The sequence below is a fragment of the Lygodium microphyllum genome, chromosome 4 (assembly GCF_053477565.2).
Source record: "Lygodium microphyllum isolate KBCC chromosome 4, Lygodium_microphyllum_v1.1.10, whole genome shotgun sequence".
Taxonomy (NCBI): domain Eukaryota; kingdom Viridiplantae; phylum Streptophyta; class Polypodiopsida; order Schizaeales; family Lygodiaceae; genus Lygodium; species Lygodium microphyllum.
This window is the reverse complement of record NC_141138.1, coordinates 65,871,996-65,888,494: the sequence shown is the minus strand read 5'-3', so window position 1 is coordinate 65,888,494 and position 16,499 is coordinate 65,871,996.

Sequence of the window (16,499 nt, the reverse complement as noted above, 5' to 3'; positions counted from 1 at the left end):
CAAGGAACTTCACATGCAGGACTATGATAGAACATTCCAGAACATGTGGGTTACATGGACTTTCAGGTCACATAAATGCTTATGGCCTGGTCCAAAATACATGTTTGGATTTAAATATGCTGCATATAAAGCTGCAAGGAAACACTTGGACAAAGCACAAGCATCCTCTGTGGGTACAAAGTCATCATCGTCCAATCATGAGATTGCCAAAGGTGTACAGCTCAGTCCAACAACAAGAAACAAAGCCATTCAAGCATGGATTGAGCATGATCTCGCACCTTATGCTAATGTAGTTATAGTGAATTTCAATATACTTACTACCTGCACTGCTGTATTGGTAACCACTCTTATGTGGATGTTAAGGAAATTCATGGACTCTTCTGTTCACCGGCATAGAAAGCCTGCGATACCCAGGCAACATACCCCTAGTTAAGGGCCCAAGAATCACAGCCACATGGGATTCAAATCTTGTTCCATGAGTAGTACCATTCTTAAGCCCCTCTACTGGAAATGGTCCACATAAACCTTCAAATGCTGCAGGCCCAAATTTTTCTGACACCAGAAGCAACATATCCTGAGAAGTTATGCGATAGGGAGAGGTACTACAGACGTGACAGGCACCATAGCTCGGGAGTAGAGGACCTTGAAGGGAGTTGTTGAGGAGGCTGAGGTGCAAGAGGAGAGTGGAGCCTTCAAATCTGATTTGAACCAGCAGTTTGTCTCTGATCTGTGACTGCATATACCTTCAATCCATCATCCACGAGAATAGGAGTGATTGTGGCCATCAACACAGAGCTTGTCCTCTTCAATGCAGGCTGATCCTCAAACCCTTATTTAATGCAAAATAGAGGAGTTCAAGCTGGGGCAGCCTTGTGCTTGGTAGGAGTGACAGACAATTTCAAGGATTACGATCTGCAAATTCGAGTCTTGGTGGCACGGATGATGATCTTTGTGCTCATGGGAGTGACATAGACCTCGACGCCTGAGGCAAGAGTTGAGAGCTGAACCTGAGAATGGCGGTTAGAGTCTTCACGAAGATCTACATCTTGCACGATGGATTGGTGGACGGATTGATGAGGGAAGAAGAGGCTAGGGTAGACAGACGGCACAGACAAGGGTTACGAGCTGAGGATCTCAAGCTGCTTGCCAGCAAAGATCAGCCTCTGCTTGTCTTGGATGCCCTCCTTGTCCTGGATCTTGGCTTTAACATTATTGATGGTGTCGGAGCTCTCAACCTCGAGGGTGATGGTCTTGCCGGTGAGGGTCTTCACGAAGATCTGCATCTTGCACGATGGATTGGTGGACAGATTGATGAGGGAAGAAGAGGTTGGGGTAGACAGACGGCGCAGACAAGGGTTACGAGAGGAGTGACAGACAATTTCAGGGATTACGATCTGCAAATTCGAGTCCTGGTGGCACGGATGATGGAACAACTCTCATGCCATGAGGAAATAAAGACCGATCTGGATAGTGACAAAAATGCACATTGAGATGAACCGCTATCCCCTCTGGGGGAATGTGGCCGAGATTGACTCCTGGGTTAGTGCCTCTGGGAAAAATGGGATGCGGAGGGACTTCTTAGTCCAAGACTACAACAATGGTCACATCCTTTCACGCAGTACTACCAATTGGGCCATGATGAACCAGGACACCAGGAGATTGTCCAAGATGCCCGATACTGTGAGAGCAGAAATCGTTCCTTCTTTCTTGGACAGGTCTGTCATGGAGAATGACAGTGTCAGTGGAAGGGTTCCCGCTCTTGACAGCTCTGCTCCTTGTAAAAGAGGTAGTTTAATGCTGAAGCTTCATGACCTGGACATGAATCGGCATGTAAATCACGTGAAGTACATCGGCTAGGTCCTCGAGAGTGTTCCGCAGTCAATGCTGGTGTTGTACAAGCTGAGGATCTTCAAAAATGGCTTGAAATGAGCAATGAACTGCTAAATTTAGCCTTCCTTTCTCCACACTCTCCAAGAAAGGCTGCCATGGTCTGTGTGGTCTTCAAGAAAGCTGCCATTAATGCTCCTGCATGCAGTCCTTGTGGTTCAGAGATCTTTAGAAACTCCCCTACTGCTCCTTGTACCTGTGTACCTGTGACTCAAAATTCCATGTAATAGAAAGTTGTAATTGGGTAAAATGAGGGATTAACTGGGACCAAGAACCTAGGCTCTGATACCAACTGTAATGAAGAAGACCTAACTGTCCTAACTAAGGGGAAAGAGAGAAAGAAGGACTGCAAAAGAGGAGGGAGAGGAGAGAGAAAGGTAAGAAGAAGAGAGAGAAAGAGGGTGACGAGGAGAGAGAAAGACTAAAAGTAGAGAGAGAAAGGCAAGAAGAGGAGAGAGAAATAGCTAGCAGCCATGGAAGGACAGGGAAGAAGGTGAAGAAGGTGAAAGGACAAATGTGTATTCATCAAATGGTGCCATGCCAATGTCCTTCCCACCTTTTATACCTAGGTCAGTGTGACACTAGGTATTTCCCTCCATTACAGTGCAACAATGTTTGCACATGGGACCGGTATAGTTATAGATATTGATATCTTGCATAAACGCATTGGTCATGTTAATGTACAACGACTTAAATCAATGCAAGCCCAAAATATTGTTGCAAGATTGCCTAAATTCAAGGTTGCAGAAATGCATAAGGTATGTGAAGCCTGTCAATTTGGAAAACAGGCAAGGAAACCATTTCCTAGACATGTTCAAGAGAGTAAGAAGCCATTGGAATTAATCCACTCTGATGTGTGGACTACTAAAGTTGCATCTATTGGAGACTGTCATTATTTTGTCACTTTTATTGATGACTATAGCAAAAAAGTCTGGGTGTATTTTATGAAAAAGAAAAGTGAAGTTTTTGGGCATTTCAAAACTTTTAAAGCTATCGTTGAAAAAGAAACAAGCCTATAAATAAAATGCCTAAGGTCAGATGGAGGGGGAAGTACCTCTCAAATGAGTTTGCAAGGTTCTTGCAGGAGCATGGCATAAAGCAGCAATATTCATGTAGTCATACCCCACAGCAAAATGGAATTGCAGAAAGAAAAAACAAGTATATTGGAGAGGTATCTCGTGCCATGCTCAATGAAAAAGACCTGCCAGATTTTTACTAGGCTGAGGCAGTTGCTACAGCAGTCTACATAGTGAACATGACTCCCACTGCAGCAATACATGGCATGACTCCAGAGGAGAGGTATAGTGGTAGGAAACCATATATTTCTCATTTGAAAATTTTTGGTTGCATTGCCTATGTTCATGTGCCAGATGAGTTGAGATCCAAATTGGATCCAAAAGCTGAGAAGTGCATATTTATTAGTTACTCTCTGCAGTAGAAAGGGTATAGATGCTATAACCCTTCTACTCGTAAGTTTACAGTGAGCAGAGATGTTGTTTTTGATGAGATGAGTAGCTGGTATAAACCAGTAAATGTGATTGATAATGTAGATGCACAAAATGGTAATGCTGCAAAGAATTCACAACAGTAGTCACAAGATATTAGTGGACCTGGAGTGTCCTCTAGCAGTGGTTCACATTCTTCGCCATGGATAGGCAGATTGAGATCAGGAGAATTTTCTCAAAGCAATGCAGATAGTGGTATTCAGGTATCACGAAAAGGAAAAGAGAAGGTAGATTAGCCCATGTTTGATGTGAATGCAGGTCACTCTTATGTGGATGGTGAAACCAGTGGCTCTAAACAGAGCATTGATGATGAGTTGGGTATTTCTTCTATTGTTACACCTGGAGTAAGGAAGACCAGGGATGTTTTGAGAGCACCTGAAAGTGAGTGTACTTTGCGTAGGTATACCAGAGCTAGGTATCTTGTGGATAGGCTGAAATATGATGGATTTACAGCCATTCACTATGCTTGTATAGTCAAAGTGATACAGGAACCAAAACCCACTTCTTTTGAGCAAGCCATGGGAAAAGAAAAATGGGAGAAAGCCATGGATGAAGAAATGGATGCTTTGGAAGCAAATGATACATGGGAATTGGTACATTTGCCTAAAGATAAGACTGCAATTGATTATAAGTGGGTTTATAAGGTGAAGCACAATGCAGATCATTTTGTGAACAGATACAAGGCAAGATTAGTAGTCAAGGCATATGGCATTGATTATGAAGAAACATTCAGTCCAGTTGCAAGGATGGCAACCATAAGAGTAGTCATTGCTATGGCTGCATCAAAGGGATGGTCTTTACATTAGATGGATGTAAAGAATGCCTTCTTGCATGGTGATTTGCAAGAAGAGGTCTATATGGAGCAGCCACCAGGTTATGTGTATATTGTTCATCCTGAGTTTGTTTGCAGGTTGAAGAAAGCCTTGTATGGCTTGAAACAAGCACCTAGAGCATGGTCTGACAAGATAGGACAGTATCTTGTCACTATTGGCTTTCAGATTTCCAAGGCAGATTTCTCACTTTATGTGAGAAAAACAGAGAAGGGTATTATGTTGCTTGTCATTTATATTGATGATTTGATTATCACAGGTGACAGTGATGAAGATATCCTTCATGTGAAAATGCTATTGAAGCAGAAGTTTGAGATGAAGGATTTGGGAGAGCTGTGTTATTTCTTGGGCATTGAGGTGATTAGATCACCAAGTGGGATATGGCTCTTACAGAGGCAGTATGGATTAGACATGCTATCCAAATATGGGATGACAGGCTGTAAGCCTATTTCAGTTCCTTTGGAGCAGAATGTGAAGTTGAGCGCAGATGTAGGTGAGCTTCTCGAAGACCCTACTATGTACAGACGCATAGTAGGAAGTTTGATTTATATGACTATTACCAGGCCAGATTTGAGTTATGCTCTTGGATTGGTAAGTCAATTTATGCAGGCTCCAAGGAAATCGCATTTGGATGCGGCTAGACGCATACTCATGTATGTGAAGTCCACATTGCAGTATGGACTATTTTATGAGACTGGGGTTCAGATACAGTTGCATGGATACACTGATGCTGATTGGGCTGGTAGTATTTCTGATAGACGATCTACCAGTGGATATGTGTTCTCTTTTGGGAGTGCTGCAATCACTTGGAGCAGCAAGAAATAGCCTACAGTTGCCTTGTCAAGCACAGAGGCTGAGTACAGGGGTGCAGCAATGGCTACATGTGAGGTAGCTTGGTTGCATAAGCTACTTCATGATATGCATCAGCCTACAGATGGGCCAGTTGTCATTTATTGTGACAACATGAGTAGTATACACTTGGCAAATAACCCAATATATCATGCTAGAACAAAGCACATTGAGGTGCATTATCACTATGTGCGGGAGAGGGTTTTACTAGGTCTTATTGATCTAGTTTATGTCAGCACAGAGGATCAGGTAGCTGACATATTCACAAAGGCATTGGGCGTAGAGAAGCTGCGCAAGTTCAGAGGCCTGCTTGGTGTGCTGGAATTGGGATTGAGCTCGAGGGGGAGTGTTGAGATATCGAGCTCCACTCCATGATATGCCAGGGTGACCGTTGTGCATTTATGTCACCGACTTGTTAGTTACAGATACGGTTGGTACACCGCCATGAATAATAGCTAGATGACAGCTATCCTTATCTACTCTAGTTCGTGGTTCAATTAGTATGCCACCTTAGTTAGTTGAGTTTGGTTTGAGACCCATATATAGGGTTCTTCTATTTCTTTGTATGAGTGTTCTTTTGGCTTACACAACTAAGAAGAGGAAAATTGTTTTCAGCCTCCACCTTTGTGTGTATTCCCCCATTGTGTAAGTAAGAAAGCTACAAGTGAGACTCCTTCCTTCTCTCCCACAATCTTGACATCAAGGTCATGTAAAAATGACTTCACTCTATTGTTGCTACCAACTTTCTCACAACTAATCATACAATGCTCTAAGTGTGTTGAGCAAGTTTTACTCTCTTCCAACTCAAACTTGGTCACATCATAATCAACAACATCCTTTGGAGTCACACTCAAGATTCTCAACTTTACTCAACTCAATCTTCTCAACATCACTACTTACATGGAAACCCCCAATTCTTCATCGCATTTAACTTCATCACAATAGTAAATACCTTTTGCATTTGCATACTCTACTCTCCATCCTACACTAAGAGACTCCCTCCCATGCACATCTTCATCAGTATTCTTCTCAAAAGACATTACCTTAGAGTGTATCTCCCCTTTTTCAAACTTCTTTTCATCCAAATTCCCTAGGGTTCCATTGGAAAAACACCCAAGTTCCTTCTCACAATGTTCATACATCTCACTTAGCTCTTTTTTTAGGAATCTATGCTCTAAGCCCACCCCTTGTGTAACACCTCAAATACATCTCCAAAAGAGACTCTCTTGGCTTCTGACACATTTTATATGGTTACTTGAAAAGCATCCAAATTACATTGGCACATAATCTCGTAAAAACCAAAATCACATTCAACATGGTCTTTCTCATTTTGAATCCTTCTCTTTTCTAGGGTTTTCTCTTTTAGCTATAGAAATTTCATGCTCATCCTTTGAGGTTTTCACCTTGAAAACATGAGAGTCAACTTTACCAATCAACCCAGAAGGATTTATGAGTAAGTGATCATCTCATAGTCCTTGATTCACAAGAAATGTCACAATGACTCTCCAACATTATCCTTACCAAGTAGGCTACCTGATACTTCTTGAACTCTCTCTTTATCTCCTCCTATTCCCATTGTAAGTTGGGAAATTTCTTGGGTAGAATCTGATTCCATCTTACATTCTTCATTTTCCTCTTCCTCACTTTCAAAACTTTGTGTTCTCTTGCTCATTCACATCTTCCTCGCTATCATCATCCCAAATTGGCTTCCTTATTTTCATATCAAACTTTCTACATAAGCTTTGCAGATTGTAAACTCTCATCATCCTGAGTTGGCTTCCTTCAATCATTTAGATTCAAAACTTCTTAATACACGCTTATGTAATCAAACATATGTGTGCTTCTCCATCAATATAAGCCTCTCCAATATCTTTGTCCTTGGACATTAATAGTTGGGTAGATGTCAAGTGATTATTTTGTGTTATCCTCAATATCCCTTTCTTATTTTCATTTTCTTTAGGATTCACTAGAATCTTCCACTCTCTTCTCATCTTTGGACAAAGATCCATGAGTTGAGTAAAGAAGATATAAGCTTTCCTTTTGAGTAGATGCTTTTACATTTCATAATCATCTTCTCCTTCCCCTAGAGGTATGTCAATTGCATGGTAATGCCTTCTAGGAGCTCTAGCCTTCACCTCTCCTTACTTTGCAACCTCCTTGGTCTTCCCTATTGTAATGTCTCCTTTCTCCCCCCCGGTGACCCCCGTGCTCCCCCAGGCCTCCTCCATAGGAACAGTCCCTCCCCTTAATTTTTTTAAAAAAAATTATCTCTCTCTCTCTCCCCCTGCCATGTGCATGGCGGGAAGAGGGAGAGAGAGAGAGCGGGGGGGTGAAGTGTGGGAGCTGGGGGGCATGGAGCCCCCAGGTCACAGCGGGCAGCTATGCCCCCCTTATAAAACCTCCCCCTCCTCCCTCGCACAAAGGGCAGCCCCCCCTCCAGTGTCCACAGGCCTCCTCTCTAGCAATAGACGATGGCCCTCTCCTTCGTCACAGCACAACAAACCCCCCCCCCCCAAGCTGACGTACAGGTTCCCCCCCTCCTGTTTGCTACAGGAGTCACCCCCCTACCGTCATCTGGTCAAGCGGCCCCCTCCTCATTCGAATGGAAGTTGCGGACCCACTGTGGACAATCTGAAGAGGGAAGAAGGGAAGGAGAGAGAGAAGGAAGGAGTGGGAGAGGGAAGAGAAGAGGGAGAGAAGAGAGGAGAAGGAGAAGAGGGAAGAGAGAGAAGAGAGGAGAAGGAGAAGAAGGAGAAGAAGGAAGAGGGAGAGGAGAAGAAAAGAGGAAGGGAGAAGAAGGAGAGTAAGGGAGAAAAAGAAGACAGAGAAGAGGGAGAGAAGAGAGGAGAAGGAGAAGAAGGAAGAGGGAGAGAGAGGAAAAGAAAAGAGGAAGGGAGAAGAAGGAGAGTAAGAGAGAAAAAGAAGAGAGAGAAGAGGGTGTGAGAAGGAGGAGAAGAAGGAGAGAAGGAGGGGAAGAGGGAAGAGAGAGAAGAGGGAGAGAATAAGAGAAGGAGAAGAAGAAGATGAGGAGAAGAGGTAGTAAGAGGAGGAGAAGGAGAGAGAGAAGTAGAAGAGAAAGAAGAAAGGGTAGAAGGAGAGAGAAGAGTCGTGGAAGAAGAAGAAGAAGAAGAAGAGGCAGTATGAGGAGAAGAAGAGAAGGAGAGAGAGAGAGAGAGAGAGAGAGAGAGAGAGAGAGTAGGAGAATAAGAGAAAAGAAGAAGTGGAGGAGAGAGAGAAAGAGTAGGGAGATAGTAGAAAAGAAGAGGAAGAGAGAGGGAGAGAGAAAGAAGGAGAGGGAGTGAGAGTTGGTGAGTAGCTGCAAGGAGCCGCACCCAAACCACCCTCTCGGCGAAGGGCCCCATCAAGTGGTCTGGATTACCCAATCTCCTTGAGGCAAATGGCTCCCAAGAAGAAAGTTGCGGGAAGTGTAGGCGCCCAAGCTAGCAGTAATGTTAGAGCGGCGAGCGGAGTGACCAACACAATAAACATGAGTCAAACCCAAGTTCTAAGTTTTAAAATTAATTAGGTATTATTTCCCGTGGAAGAGATAGACGGGTTGGTGATGAGCATGGAACAAGAACAAGTCTTAGGGTTTTTTTAAACTCTAAGCACTAAGTTGCATGCGTAAAATGGTAGAGTATGGAATTCACATAAGATTATATGCATGAAATGATAGCTTTTACGCACATAAAATGATAAGATCTTTGCATTATTTCACATAAAATAATAGCTTTTAACCTTATTCAGTGCAAACATGATTTAAAGAAACACATGAAATGATAGTTTCCGATGGAGAGACCTAGACCTTCATGAGATCCGGTGCATTAGGAATAAGTATAGTTGCCTGCGAATTGTTTTATTGGTCTTGCGGTAGACTATCGCAAATGGATACGCTCCTAGCCTAATTGAAGCTGGTGACCTAACCCCAAATGGATTGTTAACCCAAGTTATGCTTGGCGGTTTGAAAAGGTTGTAAAGCCCTTAAGCAAGTGTTTTGATACATCCAGTTAAATTCTGGTTGAGCATGCAATGGGATTGCGATGCCTTGAAGTAAGAGGTTGTGCATTCAACTGTTTGTTGATGTGGTTTTGGATGCTAATCCAAGCTGTTTATGAATGATGATTGCATGGCCGGGTCTGAGATGAGTGATTGCCATGGAAATAAAAGGGATGTTTTCCCTAGTAATTGTATTAAGTTGGTGGCTTCAGCTGTGGTTGATTTCTTAAAGGGATAATTAAGGAAGGATGGTGCTAGCTACCCCCCACAAACTACCAAACCCTAACCAAGGGGGTTGTAAATCCGCATTGGGAATGTGGACCGAACCGTGAGAGGTCTCTCTATGGAAATTACTTGGCGTAGGGGGCTCTGGCCGTAAATCCCATTGCCTCCAAGCCCTACACAAGTGTTCTATGTGACTCGAGATGGGATCTCGAGGCCTTGATACTAGTTACAAGGAAGAATCTTGGTAAGATAAACTTTCGGGTTTTGTTGTCGGGAGACGGAAGGATTTTTCTACGGAGGCGGAAAGGAACACTTAATTCTCCTATATGGGCAGGAGACAAACATTACTCCCAAGATAAGTTAAGGAAGTGTTTAATCTTGTTTTATCTTGTCTTCGTGTCTGTGCTCTAAATTACGTAAAGGACCTTGTGACTAACAGGTTAATTAAGGAGGGTGCTTTTATGTGTCAAACATAATGTGGTAGGTAATTGAATAACTAAAACAACCCTCGAGGGAAGCGTGGTGGATGTGACCAATGGGTCTATCCTACGGAAGGGTGGTCTCGATTAGCCGGGAGCTTTCCTAAAAGGAAATGTTAGGAAAACATCGATCTATGACCTTAGACAATGTTGACTAGGAATTATCCGGACTTCAGGTCTCGATCCTAGTGGGAACAGTCAGACAAGTTCCGTTGTGGGGCAGACTCGAGAGACCCTAGTTGGCAAACCTTGTGTCATTCCTTGGGAGTGCCAAGCCACGTCTTTTAGATATATCTCTCGATGGACTGCTAAGACGTGTCCCGCGATTTGAGGAGTGGGCATGTTACATCTATTTGGACCATAGCATCTTCCTTTCCCTTTTCTCTCCATCTCTCACTAGCCTTACTGGTCTATGGTTCATTTCTCTCTACTTCTCTCCTTATCTTGATAATAGGTAGTACATCAACCCTTTTTTTAGTAGCTAGACTACAATTCCATACACTCTTTCCTTTCTCCTTAGTGGTTGGACCTCTTAAAATGGATGGCTCATTGATCTCAATCAAGTAGTCATTCTACTTGTTAGGAAAGTTCTTTGGGAGTGGACATATATCACATCCTATCTTTCTAGATTGTGGACAGTTTGGACTTATGTTACCAACCTCATCGCAATTGAAACAACCTAGAGGTCCTTTCGAAAAACCTCTATCATTTCCTCTAGGTAGTTCTCCTTATACTCCTTAACTAACAAGCCCTTCATCTCCTCTACCCTATTGCCTGTCCCTCAAATTTATAAGCCTCATATTTTGCATTTATCCAGCCAACTAGTCCTCAATCTTAGGTGCTAGATGATCTCCATGTATTGTCAATACTTGATAGTTCTATCCATTAACTTCTAGGGAAGGCTCCTCAGTACCAATTCTAGGTCTCTCATATCTAGGTCTTTCAAACCAATCTCTCTTTTTTAGCTTTTCTATTTTCCTTTCTTTCTCAATTTCTATCCTTATAGCCTCTTCAAAAGTTTTTGATTCCTTAACTTCTAGTTTTGTTCTTACTCTCCTTGAATTTCATACATAAAATGTTTTTCTTTCAACATTGTTGGTGCTCTCGTTCCATCTCCCCAATGAACTATTCCAATGGTCCCACAATCCTTCAAAGTCTAGGGAAAATGACTCAATGGATTAGTCTTCCTTCCTTTGGCACCACTCAATATTTTTCTAAAGGTCTTGTGGGGTCTAAGTCTCTCAGAATGGGTCTAAAAAAGCTTGTTTTGTTGCTTTTTACTCCACCTAGACTAGAGAGTTTCTTAGGTTCAATTGTCTCTCATAGGTCTCTATCCAATTTCTACCCTCACTTAAAATCTAGCAATTCAAAATTTTATGCTTGATTGTAAGTTCAATAAGTATGTGGATGATACAACCTAATTCTAGCTTGTCTAGTAGCCTATGAGGATCTTCACACTTATTTTGGTGAAACTTAGGTAATAAGTTTTCCATTTTATCCAATCAAGTTTGATATGTTTTTTAAACACTAAAATCACTCATAGCACTCCTGAACGGGAGCAATAGGATGACACATGCTCTCAGCTGCTGCTAGAAAAATCCCACACATGCACGATCAAGGATACTAAGGAGTGTTAGTAGGGTGGTTTAGTTACCTATTGTCTAGGGTTTGATAGATTTAAGCTTTAACTAAACAAGACCAACAACAAGAACAAAAGTCTCAAGAGGACAACACTCTCTTCATTGGATCACAAAGGAGCAACTCAAGTCTACCTCTTAACTCAACAATCAAAATCTTATGGTTTTGCTCTTCATTCTAAGGTCTCTCAATGAAAAGTAGATATTTATCCAACGACAACTCAAAGCCTCATCCAAAGTGCTCTCAAACATGTTTCAAACCCTCCTCAAGCATACAACCTCAAACATCTCTATCCAAGTAGATCTCTCTATCTCAAATGAGTAAGACAAAAACACGTCATCAACCAAGACAATCATTGGAAGCGTTTTTTAATTAGAGATTCCAAGAGGTCTTCTTTAGGGTAGATTGAAAGATAAAAGAACCCTATAATGTACCAAGGATAACAACAATCCCTTCATGAACACCAATATCTTCCACTAGCTCTTCATGGCCTCTATGTCCTTAGCTCAAGGCTAATCATCCCTCACCCAAAGTTGAGTTCCATTTCTCCCAAGGTCTCTCAAACCCCCTAACAAAGTCCTCAACACTTTGAGATACTTCTTGTTCATAAGTGTCTATCCTTGCCCAAAGCTCTCTCCTTCTTTTGGAGCCAACAAAAAAATGTAGTCCTTGTAGTCTCATTGTAATTGGCACCTAGGTATTTGGAGCTCGTCAAAGGGATTGTTCATTCTATGCACTAGAAAATTTCACTCTAGCTTCTCCAAAAACCTTTGAGATTTTCTCCATTTATCTATGAAACTCAGGAAATGTGTAGGCCATCTTTCCTAAGTCAAGATTTTTCTAGTAAGAGAAATAAAGTCAATGTCAACACCCCTCACCAAGGGAAGCAAAAAAGATGACATGTGTTCAACTGATAGAGGAAACTCTCTCTAGCATGCATGGTTGAGATACTAAGGAGTGTTGATAAGGTAAAGTGAATTAATTGCTAGTTTGAATTTACTTGAAATCAAGCACAACAATCCCAAGAATAGGCTTGTATGAAACCTCTAATGACCTAAGGAAAACTACTAGTTTTACTTTAATGCCTTGGTTCTCTAACAATTGTTATTTCCTCTATGCACTACAAGTTAGTGGGGAAAAGTTCTTGACGTACCTCTATGCACTGCAAGTTAGTGGGGAAAAGTTCTTGACATACCTCACCTTCTTAAGGTTTTTCTTACAATTGTCAAGGTTTACAAACAACACTTATTGCACAACATCTTAAGCTTTCACTGTCAATTTTTTTTTACAAGAAAACAATTTGAAACTTCTCAAGTCAAAGAACAACCTTTCTTCTCCTCTCAAGGCTCCTATCACAACACTCTCTACTTGATTATAACTCACATAATATGTCTCTTATCTCTCTCTTGAAGTATTATTTTTTCCCAACCTCCATTATCCCAATATTAGCCATCATAGCATTAAAGGATTTCTCATTACAAGGAACATCTTATGTATGGTTGAGCCTAAGATACTCAACTATAAAAAACCTATAACTCTAAGCATAGCTAAGGTTCTTTAGTACATTGCTTGTTTGACCATAATCTCCCTTTATTTATTTGGATGCATTAAGGAGTTTTTAATTATAGCAACAATTGAAAATTCCCATAATCAAAACATCTCCAAAACCACCTGGCAAGCCTAGCAAGCTTGAGCTACAACCAGATTGTATGGAAAGGGAAAAGGTAAAAAGACAAATCAAGGGTCTCTATCTTCATAAACCCAAAAAAACATTGCATCTATGTAAGCAGTAATGCACAAAGGGCAAGCCCTAGGCCCTCCTTATCTCTAGAAATCTAGACATATTCCATCATGCATTTATCAAAGTCATAAACACAACTTGTGCTTATCAACATAGTCGGGTGTTCAAAGCTTCAAGAAGATTCAAAAGCATCATTGATTATTCTATCAAAGTCAACAATCCCCAATTCCATAGTCCAAGCACCCCAACCATCCTACATGAGCATCAAATTTTTCTTTAGCATAAAATCTAAAGGTAAGACCACCAAAATATTCAACACATGACTTGTTGAGTCACACAATCTTTTATCTTAGCAAAAGGAATTTCTTCATGAAATGAAAGGTGTTTTATATAAGCATTATGTTGATTAGACCTTCTTGATACAAGGTGAATAGATGTAGTCAAAAGCATACATATGGCCAATGTTAAGAAGAGAGGTGAAATAAACCTCTATTTTGAATCCTCAATGTTTCTTTGCTTACCTCTTTACAATTGTTTCTACTCTCTAATCACTTGCTTGGTTTCAACTTCAATAAAGAATAGCCTAAAGAAGACTATCCTCTCAAATATTCATGTACAAAGAATCATAATGATGCAAGAAATCCAAAAAATGTTGTGTTGCATGACCTTCCATAGCCAAAGAGGCTAGTTAAGATGAAGTTTAATGGCTTGAATTGTCATGCTCAAAGCCCATTGTTGTAGTGTGATACATCCACTCATGCAAACCCAAAGGAATCTCTATTTTGACAAAGAGCCTTGTGATGCTTAGTTGAAAGTTAAGTTATTACACGTTCAACATCGTGTCATTTTTCACTTATCTTTTTTCTCATTTTTCATTTTTCAATGTTGGACATAAATCTATGTTGGCATTCAACTTTTCGTTGTTTTTTAGCTTTCATAGCTTTCAAATGTCAAATTTTCTATGGAGCCTTTTTACAGAATGCTAAAGATAATAAAGTAATAGTAAATAAATAAGACAGACATGCCCAACAAAGCAAGAGACACAAGAGAGAGATTTCACAATCAAGACATCGAATGTATGCTCCTAAATATGTTTGTATGTTCTCTTGTGTATTATTATTCTTCTTAATCTTCTTGTGCTTCTTCTTCTTCTTCTTCTTCTACCTTCTCCTTGAGTTGGTTGCTTCTATTTCTACCGGTCATGATGTAGTTGAGAGGGGGGGGATCAAGTGCTACTGTAGGAGTAGGTGGAGACAAATAGGTGAATAGCGGCAAGGGTATAGAGAGGAAGGAGCGATCAACAGGAGAGGGACATGATGATGGCCATGGTCTCGCACCAGAGAGAGAGAGAGAGAGAGAGAGAGAGAGAGAGAGAGAGAGAGAGAGAGAGAGAGAGAGAGAGAGAGAGAGAGAGAGAGAGAGAGATCCCTTGCACACGCCACCTTTGCCTCTACCTTAGACTAGGTTATGTTTATTAATTAGCTATAATTAATTAGATTACCCACCTTTACCTCCACCTTAGGCTACATTATGTTTATTAATTAGTTATACTTAGATTTTTTAAATCCTTATTGATTGCTACTTATTACGATAGTTTATTGATTACTAATTATGTTTATTAATTAGCTATAATTAATTATTTTTATGCTTATTTTTTATAATTATGATAGTTATAATTATAATTAATTAGATTAATATTTTACACTTATTGATTATTAATTATTTTTATTAATTTTTAATTATTAACTATATTTATTAATTAATTATAATCAAGTAGATTATTACACGTTCAACTTTGTAACATTTTTTCTCCTTGAAAATACAAACACCAGTCGAACGCTATCGTTACTCTGCTTTTCATTGCTAAAATTGCTCGAAAGCTATGCTCTTTGCTTTTCGTCGATTGACAAACCTTTTAGGGTGCTCGTGTTATAAGCCTTACACTTGTCTTACATGCTCCTATTATAAGCCTCACACTGGTTTGGCACCATCTTGTTTGGAAGCATTGCAATACACAAGATCAAGATCATTGATGCCGACAATAGCAAGTCTAGTCAGAGTAGCATCACACAAGCATGCTTATTGTGGCAATTAGGCCGCAACTGAGAGTCGCGTGGGGCAACAGAATATGTGGCATGCAATAGCAGCCAACCATCGGCAAGTAGGTCATATTAATGCACGTATTAACACAGTTAGCTAACATAAGTTAACGTAATTATTTAAAGGTATTTAGTTACTCTAGAGAGAGAGAGAGAGAGAGAGAGAGAGAGAGAGAGAGAGAGAGAGAGAGAGTTACATTTGTTAGTTTTACATGTCATAGTTTTATGTTAGTTAATTTAGTTAATTAGTAGTATTAACTAATTAGTTAGAATTATTAGTTTATTAGTAGTTGTAATATTATTAGTTAATTAGTTAGACTTATGTAGTATTCATAGTATAAGTTGATTAGTTAGACTTACTAGTTTATTAGTAGTATTAGTTACTTAGGCTTATTAGTAGTATCAATAGTTGTACTTATATTACTTAATTAGTTAGACTTGTGTAGTATTTGTAGTAGCTAATAGTTAATTATTAGTTGTAGTATTAGTAGTATTATTAGTAGTAGTTAATTAGTTAGACTTATGTAGTATTAGTAGTATTTGTAATAGTTAATAGCTAATTAATAGTGAAACGAAAGGAAAAGAAAACGATCTTTTGAACATATGGAAAAAGCGAAAGCGTAATGATCTTTCAAACGTAATGAGAAAAATGAAATAGTGTTTCTTTTGAACAAACATTATATTTTGAATGGATAGGGGAATGGCACCCTTTCCATAATTATTTAAATACGAAGAGACCTATGTCATCTATTCAACATGCTATATAGCATGTTTTTTCATTTCATTTAGTTTTTGAAGTATTGTTAATATATATTCATTTTAATGTTTATTGATTTTATTTACATATTTGAATCACTATTAAGTGAAAAATTTAAAAATCATCAGTCTTGCACGTGAAAGAGATAAACTAGGTTTTTTTCTTAATATGTAATTACGAAGTATAGCGTGTTGTTTTCATGAACAAGTGTAGTGTAGTTGAATGATAAAAATATATTGTTCTCATCAGCATCAATGGACACTGCACAAAAACAAAGTCATAGGACATCCTTCAAAACTTTTAGAAAAAGAAAACTATGGCTTGTAGAAAAACATCATTAAAACCATTTGCTACAACTTGGTCTGACATAGATAAATTTGAATCACCTTGGGTAATAAAATGTGAAACCATCATTGGAACACTAACAATGTGTGCATCCTATGGTATAGTCACAATGCAACATCATGTTGTCTTCTCACAAAAGAACAATGCA